We start from the raw sequence: 15,387 nt of genomic DNA, 5'->3' as shown, positions 1-15,387 counted from the left end.
ACCATGTCCCACCATGATGATAATGGATTGACGCTCCAAACTGTAAGTAAACCACCCAAACTAAATGTTTTCCTTTATAAGAGTTTCTGTGGTCATGGTGCTTCTTTGACAGCAATAGAATTCCTAAGAGAAAGCTTAAATCTTCCAAACACTTTCTAACATTTTATTGAGAGCTATGGGGAAGCACTATTTTTCATGGCATATATATCTATTCCCACAGTGAATAATAAACACAATAGATTCATTATAGGTGTGTGCATAATAACTGTGAGTAGAGACCATTTGGAAGAAGCTAGTGATAAAGAAGCCTGGGCAGATTAGACTAAATTAGATTGTAAAGGCTTGTTTTCACCTGAATGTCATGTTATTCATATACTGTAGAGTTTATAATGCCACAAATGGATAGTTTTTACAACAGTAAGCGACTCAAAAGAGTCCTAAATTTTTTGAAAGCTATATATATATAATATTAGCTTGATTTTTATTTATTTATTTTTTATTTTACAGACTTTCAAAGAGAAAAAATGCTTTCTTCTTCAGAGGTTCCTGTGTTTCATTTCTACAAATGGTAACAATAGGCAGCTACTACAATTGGTATCTTCTTCATTTAAAAGGTATGTGACCTTAATTTTTAAAATATTTTTTGGGACAGTGTCTTATTGTATAGTCTATGCCAGTTTTAAAATCACTGTGTAGCTCAGGCTGGCTTTGCCTTCAAGAAATCCTTTACACTTAGCCACTCAATGTGTTCCAACAACATTTGTGAGGTAATAAGATCTCTACTTTTCAACTTAATAATTATTTATTTCATATATTAATGTGTGCCTATGTGTAAGTATGTGCATCATGTAGGTAGTCTGATCCTCATGAAGGTTAGAAGATGGTATTGGATTCCCTGAGATTTGACTTCTTCAAGAGCAACAAGTACTCTTAACTATTAGACCTTCTCTTCAGACCCCTCTTCATAATTAAGAGTTTCACTCTGCCATTTTTCTTGACTTCTCAGCAGTCCTCATTGTCCACTATGTTCAGCGAGTCCAGTTTTATCCTACTGCACATACTGGCTTTGTGGGAGCCTAGGCTGTTTGGATGCTCACCTTACTAGACCTGGAAGGAGGTGGGAGGTCCTTGGACTTCCCACAGGGCAGGGAACCCTGACTGCTCTTCGGGCTGATGAGGGAAGGAAAGTTTATTGGGGGAGGGGGAGGGAAATGGGAGGTGGTGGCAGGGAGGAGGCAGAAATCTTTAATAAATAAATAAATAAAAATAAAAATAAAATAAAAAAGAGTTTCACCCTGTACTTTTTTTACATTAAAAGATCTGTAAGAATATTTTTATTTATTCTGTAAGCATTCTATACATGAATTGATGTATTTTGATGATATATATTCACTATATCTTCCATACTATTCTGTTTGGACTTCCACCAACATGTTCTCTTCCCAACTTCAGGTACTCCCACCAAGTACATTTCATGTTGCCCATATGGACAGGATAATAGGTTTATAATAATGCATGTGAGAAGGGAAAACCTATCCATGGCCACATGCTTAAGGCAAATTGACTCTTCTTCCCCTAGTAGCCAGCAATTGCCAATTTCTCCTCAATTAGAATCTCTCATGCTATAATTTTGACAAGTTTAATCTTTTTCAGGTCTTGTGAAAACAACCATATCTGCTGTGAATATGTAGGTGCAATGAGCATGTTACGTCCAGAAGATGGCATTTCAAAGCACTCCTCCTCACCCTCTCACTCTTACATTCTTTTCAACCCTTCTTCCTTAGTGTTCCCTGAGGCTTGGGGGAGAAGTTGGTATAGATGTTCCATTTAGGTCTGAGCACTCACAGCTGTCTTTCTTGCCTTTTGGAACAATGAGCTCTCAGGAGAGAAGTTTCCTCTACTCAAAGGCCTCTGAGAAAGTTCCCTAGATTTCACCAAAGAGGAGAGTATTTGAGAACTAAGCATGTGAATGACATCATCATGTCCCTAGAGCCCAGTTCCACCATGAGCTTGATATCACTACCTGACAGCATTCAGCGCTATGTAGAGTTGCCCAGTAGAACCTTTCCGAAAATGTTTAGTTATAAATTTATAATCTATAATTATATAGTGTTTCTTGCAAGCAATTAAGATTAAGGGAGATGGTTATTAAGTCTATAAATTAATCACCTACGTGTTGGGGTTAGCTGCTTGTTCATTCTGGCTGCCCAGAACCGAAATAACCACACAGATACTATATTAATTAAATCCAGTGCTTGGCCCATTAGCTCTAGGTTCTCATCGGCTAACTCTTATATTAATTCAACCCTTTTCTATTAATCTGTATATTACCACAAGATCATGGCCTACCAGCAAAGTTTCAGCACATCTATCTTTGGTGGCATCTCCATAGTGTCTCTCTAATTACACCTTCCTCCTCCCATGCTATAGGCGAAGCCAGTTCTTTATTCATTAACCAATAAAAGCAAACATAGAGAGAAGGACCTCCCACACAATCTACCCTAAATTTTTCTTTATTTAAAGAAATTAGCTTTTTACAAGCTTCCATTAGGACATTCTTTCTCATCATAAGTCTGGATGGCAGCTTGGTTGTATAATTTAAAATGTTTGTCCTACAACTTTAAGATACCATCTTACACCTGTCAGAATGGTGAAAATAAAAAGCACCAATGATAGCCTTTGCTGGAGAGGTTGTGGAGAAAGGGGTACACTCATCCATTGCTGGTGGGAATGCAAACTCATGCAACCACTTTGGAAAGAAGTGTGAAGGTTTTTTAGGAAATTCTGGATCAACCTACCCCTGGACCCAGCAATACCACTCTTGGGAATATACCCAAGAGAGGCCTTATCATACAACAAAAGTATATGCTCTACTATGTTCACAGAAGCACTGTTTGTAATAGCCAAAACCTGGAAACAACCTAGATGCCCTTCAATTGAAGAATGGATGAAGAAAGTATGGAATATATACATATTAGAGTACTACTCAGCAGTAATAAAACAAGGACTTCTTGAAGTTTGCAGGCAAATGGATGGAAATAGAAAACACTATCCTGAGTGAGGTAAGCCAGACCCAAAAAGAGGAACATGGGATGTACTCACTCATATTTGGTTTCTAGCCATAAATAAAGGGCATTGAGCCTATAATTCGTGATCTTAGAGAAGCTAAATAAGAAGGAGAACCCAAAGAAAAACATATAGTCATCCTCCTGAATATTAACCTTCATCAGGCAATGAAAGGAGACAGAGACAGAGACCCACATTGGAGCGCTGGACTGAAATCTCAAGGTCCAAATCAGGAGCAGAAGGAGAGAGAGCACGAGCAAGGAACTTAGGACCGCGAGGGGTGCACCCACACACTGAGACAATGGGGATGTTCTATCGGGAACTCACCAAGGCCAGCTGGCCTAGGTCTGAAAAAAGCCCGGGATAAAACCGTTCTCACTGAACATAGCAGACAATGAGGACTACTGAGAACTCAAGAACAATGGCAATGGGTTTTTGATCCCACTGCACCTATTGGCTTTGTGGGAGCCTAGGCAGTTTGGATGCTCACCTTACTAGACCTGGATGGAGGTGGGTGGTCCTTGGACTTCCCACAGGGCAGGGAACCCTGATGGCTCTTTGGGCTGACGAGGGAGGGGGACTTGATTGGGGGAGGGGGAGGGAGATGGGAGGCGGTGGTGGGGAAGAGACAGAAATCTTTAATAAATGAATAAAAAAATAAAATGTTTGTCCTAGCTTAATGCCAATCTCTTTCCACTGTACTGCAGTGATGATTCTCCAGCTCTTAAGCTGGGATGTTCCTACAATGGTACATAAACCTTTGCTGTTTGGCTGACTTTCAGCAGCTTTGACATTGGAGAGCACTAGACATGTTCAGAAATGCATGCTCTAGCTTTCTGATGCTCTCAGTGAATTGAGGGAAATTTGAGTGTCAATAAAAGTGGCCAAGATCACATAATGTTGAAACAATTTTTGACCTTCTGTTCATGGCTACTATTGCCCTTAGAGTACCCACATTACAATTGTATCAAAGCACTTGGTAAAAAAAAAAATGCCATTCTTTTCACTCTCTTTCTTTTTCCTTCCTTCTTTTCATGTGTGTGTGTGTGTGTGTGTGTGTGTGTGTGTGTGTGTATGTGCTTATCTGTATGTGTGTAATATTGCCTCTGTGTATGTGTGGCATAGAAGTGCCACAGCAGCCACAGCACACATGTACATGTCAGAGGAAAACCTTTGGGATCAGTTCTTGCATTTAGACCTTGTTTTCAGAAAGTATTTCTTCTCTCCTATGTAAGTCAGGCCAATTGTCCTTTGAGCTTCTTTAGATTTTTCTGTTTCCATTTTTCCATACTGCGCAATGGAATTACTGACATTCATGCTTCTGTTTCCAACTTTTATTTGAATTCTGAGGATCTGAACTCAGGTCTGTGAGGTTGGGCAGGTATTATTACTCACTATGCCATATCCCCATTGTAAAGATCTGTCCTGTCCCTTTGAGAGGCAAGTCACACTCGCTTCCTCCTTATCTGCTGAGGCAAGATGATCTTCAGCTTCCAGCCTGAGTTCTTTCCTTTTCCATCTCCCTCTCAAAGAGGCAGCTTTTGTCTCTCCCAACTTCTCCCCTTCCCCCTTCTCTCTCTCTCTCTCTCTCTCTCTCTCTCTCTCTCTCTCTCTCTCTCTCCCTTTCTTCCCTTCTCCCCTTTACCCTCCATATCCCACTAAGTAAATATCCAATTTCACTCTGCATAATGTGCCTATCCATGTCTCTGTCTCTCGCCTGCCACATGGCTCCCTGCCTGGGACCAGTCGCCTTTGGAGACCTGCAGCATGGTCTCCTAGTGTGCCCATCTGCCTATCTCTCTTTGTAGTCTGCTGCAGCCACTCAGGGATCTGTGCCATCCCTTCGTGGGACTGGTTGCTCTTGGGATCCACTGCCTGCTTCTGCTCAGGGACCTGCAGTATGGTCTCATGATTCACTGCCCACTGCAGCCACTCAGGGATTCTCAGCATTTTTACTTTTACCATTATACCCATGCTTGTAAGTCTGTTTTTATTTAAATAAATATCACCACAAACACACATACCACCCACCCACCCAAACAAACAAACTAATCACAAATTTATTTTTTACATTGATTTTGGATTGTTCTTTTTCATTACTAATTAGAGACTATCAATTAGTAAAGTACCTAATAACATACTTTGAGAATGGAGTTTATGCTTAATTAGTCTCTTTTAAATTCCACTATAAAGGGAAGAGAAAAAGCTAAAATAGATCTGGCTGCATTCCATTCCTTAACCAACAATATGAAAATATGATAAAATGTCTAACCACAGATTCTTCCTAATTTCTTACTGATCAGTGAAGAGCATAGTGAACCTTTTCTTAGCCTTTATTATGAGCTCAACCAGCAGAATCCAATAGACTGATAGTCAGGTATTTCTGGAGCTTGCAGATCCATTCAGAAATGCTTTCTTAGTCCATCCCCTTATAAGGAATCAGTCCTGACCCTTTGAGAGCTGAGAAGTTCAAGCTAATAATATGGAGAAAACACAGGAGGTCCATGAAGTGGGGATCAGAGAGGAAGAAGATGAGTCTGAATGGAGAAATGGAGAAAGTCAAGAGACAAATGGTGAAAAGAAGATGGAAGGTCTTTCTGCCCAACCCACTGATGTTCCTTCACCCCCACACACTCAGGGGCATGAGCACAGGGCCCTAGGTGATGCTCCCCACTCTTTTACCCACTCACACATTCAGAAAGCATGCCAAACAAAAATTCCCCACGAAAGCCTTTCACGCCCAGAAACAGAGAACAGCACACATCGATGACTCGAGCAACCAAGCTCTGGCGTGGTTGGTGAAGCATGTGGAACCCTGCGGCAGGGTTGATGCACTGTTTCTTTTAGAGGAAGTTTAGCATTTTGTATTCCTATCACAGTAACTGGCCAGAAAATGCCATTTCCTTGGAAAAACTTTGGAATGGATATGGTATATTTTTACTCTAAAGTTCATTGTAAGAGAAATGTGGCATTTCATGAATTGATTAGTATAAAATAAAGAATCAACCTTAGAGACAGGAGATTCACTCCAAAGTCAAATTTTAAAAATAAAATTCAACTATTTTAAGCATTAGAAAAGGTATATAAAGTGAATAAAGTATGAAAATATGATAAAATGTCTAACCACAGATTCTTCCTAATTTCTTACTGATCAGTGAAGAGTGTAGTGAACTTTTTCTTTAGACCCACAGAATTCTTTAGAGGCTAAAATACATTATACAGAACAGTGAAAGTAAAAATTAAAATACAATGTTATTTCTCTCAACAGTATTTATTAGGTTACATTTTTAAGAAGTAGGTTCAACTTCATTTAAAAATGAACGGTTTAGTGAAGAAACTTTCCAACTTACATTGAAAAATTCAAATTAACACATTTCTTTTGGTTTTGAATTTATATAACCTGACACTGTGATATGAAAATCAGGATTCTGTGACACCTGCTTGTAATTTCAGATATGTAAAAGGAAAACCTGGTATTATTAAAAGGAGAAAACATGACAGGCTGTGTTCATTAAGATTTGCAAATATGTTGCGAAGTTTCTGAATGGATGACGGGTGCCACTGGGAGGCAAATGCCTGAGAAGAAAGAAACAGGAGTCTCTAACCATCAAATTTGACTTCCCAGGTTCTTTCTGGTTGGAAGTCTCCTCTGTTCTTTTCTTTAACCCCTGTTATACTCTTCAAATTGCACCTCATATCTTCAGATATTTCCACAGAAGATTTTCTACCACCCAAAATAGCCAAAGTCGGCTGCTACTCACCTCACACAAAATTAAATTTATAAGACTCCATGACAGTAAGGACATGTATCATGTCTTATCTCATTACTATACCATGTGACACTTTAGAAGAAAAACTGATTTTTAAATTAGCTTTGTATTCGACCTCAAAGTGGGCTCTTAACCTTATGTAGCAGAAGGAAGTTGATAAGAAATGATGCATTCAGTAGAAAGTGGTCCAAGGTTTTTAGAAAAGGCATTCCTTCGTTCAAATTAGATATTTTCAGTGAGTTATTGTAGGATTGTTTCTATTTATAGTCTTTACATGCTTTAATAAAAGGTAACATTATCCCAGTATTAACATCGGCTTTACATGGTTATCATTTTGTCCTCAAAGTAATCCTTTATAGCATAGGTCACTAAGGTCACTTGTATTTAATATATGAGGCAAACAATTGATACTGAATAATTCAATTACCTTGACTTTGTACTCATCAGATACTACATAGCAGAAATAAGGCTAAAATCAAAATTATGATTTCAAACTTATTGCTCCCAGTGGTCCAAGAGAGTTACATGTGGGATAAGGAACTCATAGTCTAAGAGAAAGGTATAAAAGTTAGTTCATATTTGCTATGTATTAATTTCCCCCTGCTTTGTGTGTGTGTGAGAGAGAGAGAGAGAGAGAGAGAGAGAGAGAGAGAAAGAGAGAAAGAGAGAGAGAGAGGATTGAGTAGATCTTTCAGATCAGTTGGAACTAATTGAAGCTGGTGGTAATTTTCCAGCTTCAGGAGCCAGCTGTAGAGCTGAACCATGTGAGAGCAGGTCACATAGCAAGGGTACATAATCACTGACAACAACTGTATCACCCAAATTGTTTCTACCATACCTCTTCAAGTCAATAAATATATCCAATAATGTGAACAGCTGGTAATTTAACATGGACCTCAATCTATGCTGGGGAAACCCTTATCTTAACAACTAAGATGTAACCGAAGTGTTTTGTTTGCTTGTTGTTTTTTTTATTTCTTCACATCTAGCTTCTTGTGTAGGTGCAGTCCAACATGATCTCCTTCCTGGAATAAATGGAGGCTCATTAGAAGCCATCTTTGCCCACAATACAGTCATTCCATATGCATAAATGTGTGAAAGGTTGACAATGCCTGCCCTCTTGTGTTTTGGGAGAAAAGGGGTACTCCTAGAAGCCAGTTGAAACCTGCCAAACTGACTTACTCATTTTATTCCCTAGAGTTCTGTTCTTCTTCTAACTAAGTCATTTGGCTATCCCATACCCCACTGCAAGACTTCTTACTTTCCTTCTCTAGTGCAGAGAAATCATCTTAAAATCGTGGCACTATCCCATTCCTCAGAGAAAATTTCTCCTACATTGACGATTCTTGATTAACTCTTGCCATAATCATTGTAAAATGAGTTTCCATCTCCAACACTTCCTCCAATTTACTGGCTTCCCCTTAGCAATCAACTAGAAATGAAAGAATTTCTTCTCCTGTTGTCTTTGATTTTTCTACTTGATCTTGGTGTAGTTTAATGGCTACTTTTAAAAATGATTTGTACTGGGCAGTGGTTGCACATGCTTTTAATCCCAGCATTCAAGAGACAAAAGCAAGTGGATCATAGTGAGTTTGAGGCCAGCCTGGTCTACAGAGTGAGTTCTCGAACTTTTAGGATAGCCAAGAATGTTTACACAGAGAAACCAGTTTCGAAAAACCAAAATTAAATAAATAAATAAATGAATAAATAAATAAATACATAAAAAAGGTTTATAATTTTTGACTTCCCTGAAATAGTATAGTGTTTCATCTTTTTGCATTAGGTCAATGGCAGCCACTTCTAACTGGCACCTGTGTAACACATGCTCTCATCATTTTGTGTTTCTTAGTGTTTCCTTATCTTAACAAGAAATGCTCCTAACCTCATCAAATCCCATCAAAATTTTTCACAGATCTGGAGAAGACAATAATCAACTTTATATGGAAAAACAAAAAACCCAGGATAGCCAAAACAATCTTATACAATAAAGGAACGTCTGGAGGCATTACCATCCCTGACTTCAAACTCTATTCCAGAGCTACAGTATTGAAAACAGCTTGGTATTGGCATAAAAACAGAGAAGTCGACCAATGGAATCGAATAGAAGACCCTGACTTTAACCCACAAACCTATGAACACCTCATTTTCGATAAAGGAGCTAAAAGTATACAATGGAAAAAAGAGAGCATCTTCAACAAATTGTGCTGGCAAAACTGGATGTCAAACTGTAGAAGAATGAAAATAGACCCATATCTATCACCTTGCACAAAACTCAAGTCCAAGTGGGTGAAAGACCTCAATATCAGTCCAAACACACTGAACCTGATTGAAGAGAAAGTGGGAAGTACTCTATAACACGTGGGCACAGGAGACCACTTCCTACGTATAACCCCAGCAGCACAGACAGTAAGGGCCTCATTGAATAAATGGGACCTCCTGAGACTGAGAAGCTTCTGTAAAGCAAAGGACACTGTTGCTAAGACAGAAAGGCAACACACTGACTGGGAGAAGATCTTCACCAACCCCGCAACTGACAAAGGTCTGATCTCCAAAATATATAAAGAACTCGAGAAACTAGACCGTAAAAGGCTAATCAACCCAATTATAAAATGGGGCACTGAGCAGAACAGAGATCTCTCAACAGAAGAAGTTCAAATGGCCAAAAGACACCTAAGGTCATGCTCAACTTCCTTAGCGATCAGGGAAATGCAAATCAAGACAACTTTAAGATACCATCTTACACCTGTCAGAATGCTAAAATCAAAAACTCCAATGATAGCCTTTGCTGGAGAGGTTGTGAAGAAAGGGGTACACTCATCCATTGCTGGTGGGAATGCAAACTTGTGCAACCACTCTAGAAAGCAGTGTGGAGGTTTCTCAGGAAATTCGGGATCAACCTACCCATGGACCCAGCAATACCACTCTTGGGAATATACCCAAGAGAGGCCTTATCATACAACAAAAGTATATGCTCTACTATGTTCATAGCAGCATTGTTTGTAATAGCCAGAAGCTGGAAACAACCTAGATGCCCTTCAATGGAAGAATGGATGAAGAAAGTATGGAATATATACATATTAGAGTACTACTCAGCAGTACAAAACAAGGACTTCTTGAAGTTTGCAGGCAAATGGATGGAAATAGAAAACACTATCCTGAGTGAGGTAAGCCAGACCCAAAAAGAGGACTAGGGGATGTACTCACTCATATTTGGTTTCTAGCCATAAACAAAGGACATTGAGCCTATAATTCGGGTTCTTAGTGAAGCTAAATAAGAAGGAGAACCCAAAGAAAAACATATAGGCATCCTCTTGAATATTAACCTTCATCATGCGATGAAAGGAGACAGAGACAGAGACCCACATTGGAGCGCTGGACTGAAATCTCAAGGTCCAAATCAGGAGCAGAAGGAGAGAGAGCACGAGCAAGGAACTCAGGACCGCGAGGGGTGCACCCACACACTGAGGCAATGGGGATGTTCTATCGGGAACTCACCAAGGCCAGCTGGCCTGGGTCTGAAAAAGCCTGAGATAAAACTGGTCTTGCTGAACATAGCAGACAATGAGGACTACTGAGAACTCAAGAACAATGGCAATGGGTTTTTGATCCCACTGCACCTATTGGCTTTGTGGGAGCCTAGGCAGTTTGGATGCTCACCTTACTAGACCTGGATGGAGGTGGGTGTTCCTTGGACTTCCCACAGGGCAGGGAACCCTGATTGCTCTTTGGGCTGACGAGGGAGGGGGACTTGATTGGGGGAGGGGGAGGGAGATGGGAGGCGGCGGTGGGGAGGAGACAGAAATCTTTATTAATAAATAAAAATAAAAAAAAAACTATATTATTCCAGTCCTGGGAACCAAGCAGTATTTTACAGATGAACCCTTCTTTCTTTAAGTAGGAAGTACTCATAGAGATGAAGGTCTGGGCATCATGTGTGTTTACTGAGGCTAGGATTCACTTGCTTTGCAGTGAACACACATGCACATAGACACGAAAATACAGATGCAGATCTAAAGTTGAGAAATCATGTCTTCTTTATAAATACCACCACTTTAAATTCACATACAAGCACCTTTTTATTTATTCCAAGTTTAAACTTTTATGTACCTTCTTTCACAGTGAGGGCACAGAATTCAATATCTTAAGCAGGCTCATTCAGGCATTATATCTAGCATGGTTTCAGAATTTTGTCTATGACTTGAATTCAAATGTGCTTGATTTCTGCAATTTCTGCCTCATAACCCACACATTCTCCAGTTAAATGACTGTGGTGGAGTTCATCCCTCTCTTCCATTCATTCTTCTGTCACTTTTGACCCCATCTTTTACCTCACCTCACTATATTTTCCTGTCTCTTCTTTTGTCTGCCTGCCTGCCTGCTTTTTTTCCCTCTGTTTCTCAGTTTCTCCATCCCTCCCTTCATTCTTTCCTTTCTATCTGTCTGTCTCCCATGGATATCACTTACTGATCAACATAATACAGTGCCTTTGATGCCTCCATCTTGATTCCTATGTCCCTGCCCTCTTTGTGTTCCTATGATTAATTCTCCACTCTGTTTCTCTTTTATTTCCATGATTATATTAATGCTTATTGTAGTTACTCTTTCAATAATTTCCTAAATATCTATTTATTTTCTTGAGTTTTGTGTTTTCCTTTTTGTGCCTTTTACATTACACATAGATTTCTAAGTCTCCATGTTACTCATTGAGATGGGTCTCTAGCTTAAGTTTTAAATCAAAGACTCAAAGAGACAGAAGGACATTTTCATATGATGTCTTCTCACACCACATGAAAGCCTCACTGGTTAGTGTGTGTCTCTTTCCTGCCTAAGCTGTATCTAAGAAGATAGAGACAACATTCAAAAATTAGGTAGTCTATAAATAATCGACTCCTGACACTTTCTATAGAAGGAAAGAGGGAAACCATAAGAGCAAACACGGATGAAGAGCATTGTAAAGTTTGATGTCTTCCACATTTATTTTTTATCTAGTCAGAAAATGTAGAAGTACTTCTTAATTATTTATCTGGTTGCATTATTTACATGTAAAACACAATGACTGTGTTAGTTAGAGTTTCTATTGCTGTGATAAAACACCATGACCTTGGGGACGAAAGTTTTTGTTTTGCTTACAGTCCCACAATAGAACCAACTGAAGCCAGGGCAGGATCTCAAGGCTGGAGCAGATGCAGAGACCATAGAGTTAAAAGCAATTTTTTTCAAAGTAGTTCATGAAAGCAAAAGAAACTAAGATATATGTCAATTTACACATTAAAGTTTTTCTTAGGTACATACATGTACCAGAAAAACAACACATATGGGTCGGTACTGCCTGTATTTTCAGAATTCCCTGGGATTGAATTAATGCATACATTAGAGATGAGAGGGGATGAATTTGAGAGATTAGCCAAATTTTTGCTTTCAAATGATGAAAGTAAACACTTCTGCAAATAAATTTCTGGAATTTTTACCTTAATTAAATGGATACAATATTTGTATTGAGTAGACAATATCAAGAACCCAAATGGAGCCATTCTGCTATGAGATATAAAATATACCCATTTATATGAGAATGGCTTTTGTACTTTGTTTTTTCAGTTTGTAATTATAAGAGTAGGGAAAATAGGATTTGCTTGAAGGAAACATTTATGCCCTTGGAGTAAATTTTTACTGCATTCACTAGAGATGTTTTAAATATGCCAACTAATCACAAAATTATTACACAAATCGGATTAGGTTTAATTACCAGTTCTTTTACATACTTCTTTGAACAACACTTTAAGCTGTATCATTTTCCCTGAATTGTACTCAGCCAAATTCCTACCACCTTGTACTAAGGGATTTTTATAAATGACAGATTTATAAAACTCATTGTTGTGCTTATTGTATTTTTTTCTTTTAAGGATGTGCTTTAATATATTTCATGGTGTCATTTTTATAAAGACCCATAGGAAATATATCTCTCTGGCTTTCATAGTAAGACAAACGGGCTTTGCCTGAGTGTCTGATTTACTTTTGCCTTATGGGTCCTGTGAATAACAAACTCTGCCATGTTTCCCTGTTTAGATGCTTCCTAGAAAGCATACAGCCAAGCATGTGACCCATCAGTGGGAGATGGATATATTTTGTGTACTTTTCTCTTGACTCTATCTTCTTTTTTAATCTGTTTATCTTTGCTTTACTTTTATCATGAATTTTAAATGTGTTTTTCTTGTTTTATAGTCTTTGCTTTGTACTTTAGATATTTCCTAGAGCCGTATTAGCATGCAAATAAAATAATAAATCACATATTTTCCTGTCATAAAAATTGTACCAGCTTTATTTATCAAATTTTCTTTTTGCTTTATGGACCTGGGTGAGGCAAGATAATTATAGCTTAGCTGATGGAACAAAGGACCTCCGAATTTAGTAGCTTAGAATTAAACTCTCAGAGTTTGCATTTATGATGATGTCACAGTCTGAATCATATTCTCAGAAAACACTCTACTTCCCTAGAATTTTCTATTCAGTCCTCTGGATAGCACCACTGTGCTAGGCATGAGAAAATTGAGGCTAAGCAGAAGAGTTCGGAGCAGGTCTATAGATAGCACACACTGCTTATGTCCAGATTTCATTAGCCCAAACCTATATAATGCTAGCACTATTAAGCATGGAGTCTCAGGAAAAGGGGATTTCTGTATATCTGAAATCAAATCCAAAAAGTGTTGGCTGAACGCACCATATCCTGAAACACAATGGTATATTTTCTTTCTAGAGTGACACAATGCAAACTGGGAGGCCTCAAAGGTTGTAAATACAAAGGTTGTAAAGCTTCTTCATTTTTCTGGTTGGTTTTCTGGCTTCTGTGCATTTGGCAGAGGTTGCACACTGCAAGTCCCCTGCTATCTAGCCTCAGATGAGGACGACCAGACCTCAAGTCCAAATTTACCGTGGTTCCTTTGTCTGCTCGGTATGCTTCCTGAAGTGCTGACAGAAGGGCTTCCTGGGCTGCAATGAGAACAATACTATTTTTTTTTCTTTATTGGTAATATTTTACAGAAGTATTAATGAGAATACTTTCTAATTTAAAATTTTCTACTAGGTGGTATTTCCATGACAACCCATTATTTGTGTCTTTTCACATATGCCACTTTTATTAATGTTTTCTTTGTCCAGCAGGGCTCCTATTCAAACATGTCCTATGGATCTAAAACAGAAATATAAGGGCTAGAGGTTGTGTTTCAGTTGGTAGAGAGTGCTAACTCAAAACACTGATTTCAACCATCAGCAGTGCAGGCCTAAGGCATGGTGGTGCACTCCAGAGAGCTCGGCTCTAGCTGGGTGGACACAGAAGTTCAAGTCACTCTGTGCTACAGCATGTTTCAGGTCAGCATGTGGTACAGAAGAACCAGTTTATTAATTAAGTCATGCATACACAATTATAAAAGCCTCCTGTGTAACTAGAATACAAACTCTTGGAAGGAAGGGAGCTTCTCATCTTTGGTTACTAATATCCTAACTATCCGGCACAAACACACTCAAAGAATATTTACTGTAAACAGTGACTTAATAAGATGTTCATTTGAATTTAATCAAATACTACCCTGAGTGTGTGAGCTTTGTTCATAAGATCAGTTTAAATGAAGTCTAACTTACATGGAATAAAAAATGGTGAGTTTTACCATTGTACATACCTACTGAGCAGAGACATAATTAAGACAGACCAGTAAATTACCTATACTTTAGTTATAATTTTAATTGTATATCTTTATGGATTTTTGTATAATAATTTGATATGCACATATAATGTGAATTATCCAAGCCATGTTCTATTTTTAACAGCATAATTTTGAATTATGTATTAATTGCCTCTGAGTGCCATAGTTCTGGTGTCTGACTTCTCTCAGGGGAGAAGAACCTTAGTTAATATCATATAAATGAGGTTATAAAGTCAGGTTTGTTCACACTGAACTATCAATACTATGGGCTTGATAATTGTTTGCAGAGGAAAATGTTCTCTATGTTATTGAATATTTAGCTCAATTCCCAGAATCTATTTACTAGATGCCAGTAATAATACTTATCAAACCCCACTTGCCCTCACTAACAGCTCATGCCAACTGAATACGCCTTCCAATGTTTTCAAATCCCCCATAGAACAATGTTTTGTCTGGAAACCCATCACTCTATAGTCATTTATTTGAGGGTCACTCTGTCTCAACAAAGTGACTTTTTCTTAACAGTGCTGCTACAACAGCAGGTATTTAATGGGAGGAGGCTTTGCCTTTCTGTTTTAGATGCAGTTACTTTGGGATCGATTATGTAGACCACAGTGCCAACCCTTACTAACAGGTGTAGCACACATCCAAAGAGTCAGTATCGTCTCTTGATCCTCCTTCCTTCTGGTTCTTGTTTGTGCATTATGGCTACTTTATAAATGTGTGTTCTCTAAGACCTATTCATTTAGAAGATAAGGAACAGCCAGGTGAAGTGATTTATGTTTCGAATCTTAGCATTTTGGAGACAGATACAAGAAGACTATTGTTTGTGGCCAGCCTGGGCTACATAGTAAGCT

Source organism: Alexandromys fortis, unplaced genomic scaffold (assembly GCF_014885135.2).
Source record: "Alexandromys fortis isolate MF-2015 unplaced genomic scaffold, M_Fortis_MF-2015_v1.1 scaffold_132, whole genome shotgun sequence".
NCBI classification, from domain to species: Eukaryota; Metazoa; Chordata; class Mammalia; order Rodentia; family Cricetidae; genus Alexandromys; species Alexandromys fortis.
This window is presented reverse-complemented; position numbering follows the sequence as displayed.